Source organism: Euleptes europaea, chromosome 13 (genome assembly GCF_029931775.1).
Source record: "Euleptes europaea isolate rEulEur1 chromosome 13, rEulEur1.hap1, whole genome shotgun sequence".
Lineage (NCBI taxonomy): Eukaryota > Metazoa > Chordata > Lepidosauria > Squamata > Sphaerodactylidae > Euleptes > Euleptes europaea.
In genome coordinates this window covers 50,832,471-50,840,367 of record NC_079324.1, presented here as the reverse complement: position 1 = coordinate 50,840,367, position 7,897 = coordinate 50,832,471, and the positions used below count along the sequence as shown (strand labels likewise).

Sequence of the window (7,897 nt, the reverse complement as noted above, 5' to 3'; positions counted from 1 at the left end):
GATTTATACGTTTATTAGGCATTCTTGCTGTATAAATCTAAGTATCAGTAGATTACCAAAATTTTGGTTAAAAAAAAGGGAGATCATACATGACCAGAGTCGTCCCCCACTAAGGAGGGCAGACAGGCTAAAGATTCACCTTTCCCATGATGATGTGCACCAAAGATCCCAGAATGCTTTGCAGAGCTTCGCTCTCTTCCATTTCCTCCCACACAAGAGGTGAAACTTCATTTGGCATCAATTTGAAAAGCTGCAGGCAAGTCTGCAGAGGAGACAACGAAAAGGATGAAGCGTCTGTCAGGGCGATGTCTTCTGCTCTGAACTGTATATTTAAAGAAACTCAGTAAGATTCTGTTTGAAGTGAGCTAGGAGGGTCCATTACCTGGACACCCGTTGTGCATGGAAATGTATATCTAATAAGATGTCTGCTGTGACACATTACGCAGTGACTGCTTTTATACCAGATGGGGCTGTAGTGTTTTTTATGGAGAGCTGGCCGTGCTGAATAATCACTTTTTGAAGACAGCGTGCCATTTCATAGCTCCATGACTGATGAAATTCACCCTGCTCTATTTGTCAGCTGGAATTCTGTTCATCACCGGAGAAAATCCACTACAGCTCCCAGCCCAGTTTTCTTTCTACCTTCACTGTGACGTAACCCCATTCTTCGTTCCTGGAGATCTGGTCCAGTGGCATCGAATCAAACGTGGCAGCGGTGCTCTTCAGCAGCAACATCAGGTTGTTTCGCCAGTAGGATCGTCCCAGCATGCTTTCCTCCACAAACATACACACTGGGAACAGAGAATCATTACAGCCATTTGATTTTGATTTTTAAAGAAAATGGACAGCCTGCTTTTCAGCAGAAAAACTTGTACAAGACAGGGAACAAAAACAATACCAAGAACTAGTCCATGGTTTTCTTCCCCCCCCAAAAAGTATGCCTCTAGTCTTTTTCTGTGCGGAGTTATCAGAGGAAAGGTATTGTCTGCACATTTCCTGCAACAAAAAAGGCTAGCGACATTTTTCTAAAATGAAAGCTTAGTACATAGTTGCAACAGATAGTTATGTTATAATATGACAGTCATGTAGCTATTACCTATTTTTTCTTTTTAAAAAAAGCATTCTGGTGGCAGCAGGTGGGGGAAATAGCAGCCATGGAGGGCTAAGGCACAGAAAGAGCAAGTGACGGTTCTGTGTGGATGTTCCATTGCTTGTGCAAATGCCTTTGCAATCGCACCAGCAGCGGCCAGACAGACACACAGAGAATCACATGAACACATGAAAACAGCCTTACACTGAATCAGACCCTCGGTCCATCAAAGTCAGTATTGGCTACTCAGACCAGCAGTGGCTCTCCAGGGTTTCAGGCAGAGTTCTTTCATATCACCTACTTGCCTGGTCTCCGCCCCCCACCCCACATTACCAGAGGTTATCAGCCGGGCTCACGGGAGCAAAGGCAGCTGCCAACATCTCTCCGCTGTGCCCGGATCCAGATCCAGCTGAAACCTCCCTCCTCCCAGTTTGTATTTCCGAGGCCAGAGGGAGAAGCGGAAGCAGCTGGGCATGACTCATCAGTTCTTTATCCCATTCTGCTCAGGGACCGCCCCCCCCTTCCCCACTCCCCAATGCAATCACCAAGGCCAGAGGGAGAAGAGACACCATCCAGGTATCCCTCCCATCATGCCTGGACCAAGAGCTCAACAAAAGATACCTGAGTTTTCCATCGCTTTGGGAGCTGATGGATTGAAAAGCAAGAACAGTAAACAAGCAAGCAGGTTCCTCAAGTCTACTTAGAAGGGCCAAGGTACCAAACCTTGTGACACTCAAGACTCCATAATTTCAGGTGTCAAAACTGTGGAACTCCCTCCCAGGGAAGCCTATCTTGTTCCTGCCCAGGAGAAGGCAGCAGGAGAGAGCCTTAAAAGGTAAAGATAGTCCCCTCTGCAAGCACCAGGTAATTACTGACCCATGGGGTGACGTCACATCCTGACATTTACTAGGCAGACTATGTTTACGGGGTGGTTTGCCACTGCCTTCCCCAGTCATCTATGCTTTACTTCCAGCAAGCTGGGTAGTCATTTTACCGACCTCGGAAGGATGGAAAGATGAGTCAACCTTGAGCTGGCTACCTGAAACCGACTTCCGTCGGGATCGAACTCAGGTCATGAGCAGAGCTTGGACTGTAGTAGTGCAGCTTACCACTCTGCGCCACGGGGCTCTTAGGAGAGCCTTAGGGGTTCCAATTTAGATCAGTTGTGTTGCTGCTAATTTGATTTAGTGGCTGCTGCAGATCATAGATCTGGTCTGGACGTTGCTCTCTCTGTTTTCGTAGGTTTCTGCTTTCCTTTCCCTTGTGAATTTTTTACTTGGCGTGGCCCATATTAAATCGTACCTCTGTGAGCCCTCTTACACATCTAACCAGCCCCAAAGCAACATAGACATATTTCAATATAATTGTCAGGCCTTTGCTGCTTCAGGCCGGCTCCCTTGACATGACTCTGCTTCTATTGCTGGTTCTGGCCTGGCTCTGGCTCCGTGTCAAGCAACCTTGGTTCACATGCCTGTAAATAGTGTGTAGACTTCCCTTCCCGCAGCTGCCTAGTACGCTTCATGAGAATTCTTATCTCGGGTTTACCTCATTGTGTTTTCCTTTAGTGGCTAAAGTGCTTTTAAGCTAGAGCTTTCCCTATTGTGCTCATTAGCAACCTTCATCTGTTTCCATGCAGTCAGATCTTATATTTACCTTTTTGCTTCCAATAAAGTATACTGCTTCAGGATCACCTGCCTGAGTTTACTGTTGGGATGCTACAGGTAAACTCCTGAACCTGACAATAATAAACAGGACATCACCAGAGCCCTCTCTGCGGTGGCCACCAAACCCGACCGATGATGAAAGCCTTGGTGCCCACCAACCTTGACCAATGTATGATGCTAATGTTTCAATGTACAGAACCAATTAAAACATGTATTCACTGATATGGTACAGTCCTCTCGCAGGACTGCACCACCTCAGAATGCAGATCAGACAAGTTTCCAGTGCATGGAAAGCTATAGAGAAAAAGCTTCAGGCTTCTGTCGTCTTCCCATTGAGGCAGAACAGTACGATGGCTCCCAAGCAGGAAAGTCTGAAAGGTATCCTTACACTGCAAAACGAAGACAGCATCTGGAGACTCACCTGTCTGGAGACTGCCAGGAGACAGAGCCTAAAAGGTGAAGGAAAACAGGCATCTTAGGAGAGCAGCAAACTGAAAAACCAGCGTCCCTGGGGAGCCAAGGATTCTGACATTGTATTCTTTTATGAAATTTCCCCATGTTGCTTTAACTACGAGGTACTTCCTGTAACTCATGGCACTTTAAGAGGGTAGATTTGCTGCACTGGTATAAACCGATCCCATCTACCTGCTGTCTAGATCAGGGCTTCTTAAACTTTTTCCACTCGTGACCCCTTTTTGCCCAAGAAATGTTTACACGACCCCAGGTATATATATCAGGCATATATATCAGTAAATGCTTGATTTGTATGCCTATTTTATATTGCCAAATTTTTCACGACCCCCACATTAAGTTACACGCCCCCATATGGGGTTGCAACCCACAGTTTAAGAAGCTTTGGTCTAGATGGATCGCACGGTGTATTTGGGATGGGACCATGTTCTACACGTAGCTACTGGCTGCCTTATAGAGAAAGAGCCACGCACCCTTCATGCCAGAAGCTCATTGGATGACCTAGGTCAGCCAAAACTACTTCCCAGAAGTGATGCGATGAGAAAACAGACCATGGGATGAACGAGGAATGCCACCCTGAACCCCTCGGAGGAAAGAATAACCATGTTATGCGACCCCCAAGCTTTTTTACTTATTGGCAGTCCTGACAAGTAGGTGATGTGAAAGACCTCTGCCTGAGACCCTGGAGAGCTGCTGCCGGTCTGAGTAGACAATACTGACTTTGATGGACCAAGGGTCTGATTCAGTAAAAGGCAGCTTCATGTGACCATGTAACAGTGATTGTGCTCTTCTATGCAATTTTTATAATTGTTGTTTTATTTACATTGGAAGCCGCCTTGGCCCTGACCTGGATGGCCCAGGCAAGCCTGATCTCGTCAGATCTCAGAAGCTAAGGAGGGTCAGCCCTGGTTAGTATTTGGATGGGAGACCACTAAGGAAGACCAGGGTTGCTGTGCAGAGGAAGGCACTGGCAAACCACCTCTGTTAGTCTCTTGCCATGAAAACCCCAAAAAGGGGTCGCCATAAGTTGGCTGCGACTTGACGGCACTTTACACACACACAAGCCGCCTTGAGTTCCACAAGGTAGGAAGGTGGCTAATAAATGCATTAAAAATAATAACAACAATGCAAAAGTTTTGAACTGGCAGGAAGAGACAGACACCAGTAGTAGCTGCACCACAGGGATGAATCGCCCTAGCCGGAGAAACTAAACACTGAACAATAGCAGCACCAGCAGCTACTAGGAGAAGGTCACCTACTAACAAGGGAAGGTAAATAAAGCCCAGCCTGGCCTGATCTTGTCCCCTTTGACAGAGCCTTGACATTGCACGACTCCCCAGTGAGGCTGCTCACGGGATGGGGCCAAGCAGGATCGCCTGCTTACTGCTGTCAATCATGAAGCTGCTGGATACAGGAACAGCTGCTGTGGCCCGTTTACAAGCTGGCAATCTTCGCAGCACTGCAACAGGTGAAAGTCCCTTGACAGCCTATCTCTGGAAGGCTGAAACTGACAAACCGTTTCTCCCCTCACCTCTTTGTGCTCAACCAGGCTGCCCATAAACTGGTTTAGCTGTTCGGAGACCAGCGCCTCGTCACCTTCGGACAACTTCACAACCAGCTAAGGGGAGGAAAGAACAAATCTTCTGAAACACAGCTTGAAAGCTTATTCCTAATTCGACTGATGTTAGAGTGCTAAATACGATTGGGGAAGGAACACAATTTAGTGGTGGAGAATGTTCTTTGCATGTGGAAGGTCCCAGGTTCAGTCCTTGACAACTTCAGGGAAAGGATCGTGGGCATCTCAGGTGGGAAAGACCTGCTCTGTAAATCTTGGAGAGCTATTGAGGATAGACAGCCCTACGCTAGAAGAACTACCGGTCTGATTCAATATGTGCAGACAGAAACTGTGACTTCAGGGTAGACCATATGCTTTGCATGCAGAATGTCTTTAGATTCAACCCCCAGCATCTCCAGTTAAAGGCTATGGCTCAATGACAGAGTGGCTACTTTCCTCGCAGAAGGTCCCAGGCTTAAACTCAGGCATCTCTAGGTACACAATCTTAACTATCAGGGTTGGGTAAGATCCCTTCTTGGGAGCTTGGTGAGCTACCACCAGTAACAGCGTGCATTCAGAGATCACGCTGGAAAGTATTCAGGAGGGCAACAAAAATGGTGAGGGATCAGGAGACCAAGTCCTATGAGGAAAGGTTGAAGGAACTGGGTATGTTTAGCCTGAAGAGGACAAGACTGAGAGGGGATATGATCACCATCTTCAAGTACTTGAAGGGCTGTCATAGAGGATGGTGCGGAGTTGTTTTTTGTTGCCCCAGAAGGTCGGACCAGAAACAACGGGTTGAAATTAAATCAAAAGAGTTTCCATCTAAACATTAGGAAAAATTTTCTAACAGTTAGAGCGGTTTCTCAGTGGAACAGGCTTCCTTGGGAGGTGGTGAGCGCTCTTTCCCTGGAGGATTTTAAGCAGAGGCTAGATGGCCATTTGTCAGCAATGCTGATTCTATGACCATAGGCAGATGATGAGAAGGAGGGTATCTTGGCCATCTTCTGGGCATGGAGCAGGGGTCACTGGGGATGTGGGGGGGGGAGGTAGTTGTGAATTTCCTGCATTGTGCAGGGGATTGGACTAGATGATTCTGGAGGTCCCTTCCAACTCTATGATTCTATGATCACAAACTATCATGAAGTTGGCTTATTTTGTACTCCTCTACTTCCTCCCCTTGAAAGGGGAACCACAGTTGAAGAGTTCCGGGTTTAGGAAATTTCCAATCCATCCCAGCATCAAACAACTGGGAGGATGCCCCTTTTAGCACCTCCAGGAACAGCCACCGCTAAAACCCAACGTGCAAGCACCTTCTCGAGACGAAGAAAAGAGCTGGAACTATTTGTCGTCTCCATCTGCAAAGCAAGCACACAGCGCACCAGAGGGAGAACGTGACTGCGGTCCAGGACCCATAATCCTTTGCTCACTGCTGACAACAGCTGATATGCCTCTTCCAGGTTTTTGTCTTTACATCTCTTCACAGAACCGCTGAAAAACAGGAGAACCCAACATGGTTATGCTGGACTTGTCCAAAGATGTATTTATGCACCTAAGTGTCATCAAGTCTCAATTGACCTATGGCGACCTCACCAAGGGCTTTCCAGGCAAGAGAGAAGCCGAGGTGGTTCGCCATTGCCCATCTCTGCAGAGTCTTCCCTGGTGGTCCCCCATCCCAGTACCGACCCTGTATAGCTTCCAAGATGAGCTATACCATGCTACCTTCCCTCCCAAAGAGGTGTCTACGGCTCTACTAATACCAGAATTTGCATAGTGTGGTGCATAGCATGGTGTAGTGGTAAAGAGCAGTGGTTTGGAGCAGTGGAGTCTGATCTGGAGAACTGGGTTTGATTCCCCACTCCTCCACATGAAGCCTGTTGAGTGACCTTGGGCTAGTCACACTCTCTCCGCCTCACCTACCTCACAGGGTGTCTGTTGTGGAAAGGGGAAGGGAAGGTGATTGCAAGCCGGTTTGAGTCTCCCTTAAGTGGTAGAGAAAGTCGGCATATAAAAACCAACTCTTCTTCTTCTTCCTGAGATGAAAATTATTCACGTACGATATCCTTACAACAATGTCATAAGGCAGATCAGCATTTTAATCCCCACATTCAAGATGGGAGCCAAGACCGAGAGAGATTGACAATATAAGAAAAAGTCCTGTTCGATCAGATCAAAATTTCCTCTGGTCCTGTTCTCCAGAGTGGCAACTGGATACTTCTGCAACCTCCACAAACAGGGTATTAAGACAACAGCCCTTTCCCATATCGCTTGTCCCCAGGCATCTTGTATTCAGAGGTATACTACCTCTGTGCATGGAGGTTCAATGCGTCACGGCTTTGGCAGTCCTCTGTGAAAGCAACGTCAACTTCCCTTCCAAGTCCACAGCCTTGAATCAGAGAAAGGATTCCTGCACCTTTCTTTTTCGTATCACTGGGGTTGTTGTTTTTTTCTGCCCCCCCCCCCCCAGCAGCCACATGCATCAGCCAGACAAGCTTACCCTGCAAACTGCTTGAGTTTCTCCAAGACAAGGAGCAAACCTTGAGAGATTTCCTCCAGCCCTTCTGTCTGACTCATGGCTGTAAGGGATGCAAAACACTGCTGGACCTCCTCCTCTGCGCCCATGGCTCACGAGGGCACCGTCAAGCCCGGGGCAAACCAGAGCCAGAAGCGCATCTGCCAAGATCCAGCATGCGAACCCCCCAGGCTGCCATAGAGCGCGGACCAGAAGGCCAGAGAGGCCACGCTAGTGAAGCGCCTTCCGGAGAGGTACACCGGCGCCATCTAGCGCTTTGCAGTGGAAGTCCTGCGCAAACTATTCCAAAAAACCGTTGGGAGGACGTTTCAACCTTCCAGGACATTCTGTTGCAGGTTTAAGAGCAGTTCTCTTACAAAGGAATTGCAAAGGGAGGTTGGAAAGAGAGACTGCTGAGTTACAGTTGATATTCAAACTAAAGTCAGTGCATTGACCTGGGCTGAATAAAGACCTTGCATTCATGGCCCATTACCAATGCTGATTTCTCCACACCCATCTCTCCCCTGGACATCACAGACTCTTCTGCCTATCACACCTAATCCCATCAAGCCTGCTGTTCACATTTACATACTGTTCCTCTACTT

At 47.7% G+C, this 7,897-nt stretch overlaps 1 long non-coding RNA gene across 1 annotated transcript; it reads right to left on the bottom strand.

Moving 5' to 3' along the window:
• Positions 1–693: 693 nt before the first annotated feature.
• Positions 694–4,832, bottom strand: LOC130486295 (uncharacterized). Its single transcript, XR_008933739.1, has 3 exons — positions 4,757–4,832; positions 3,176–3,203; positions 694–791 (listed from the first exon to the last, which is right to left on the bottom strand). It is a non-coding gene; the product is annotated as an uncharacterized LOC130486295 (long non-coding RNA).
• Between the last annotated feature and the right edge of the window lie 3,065 nt (positions 4,833–7,897).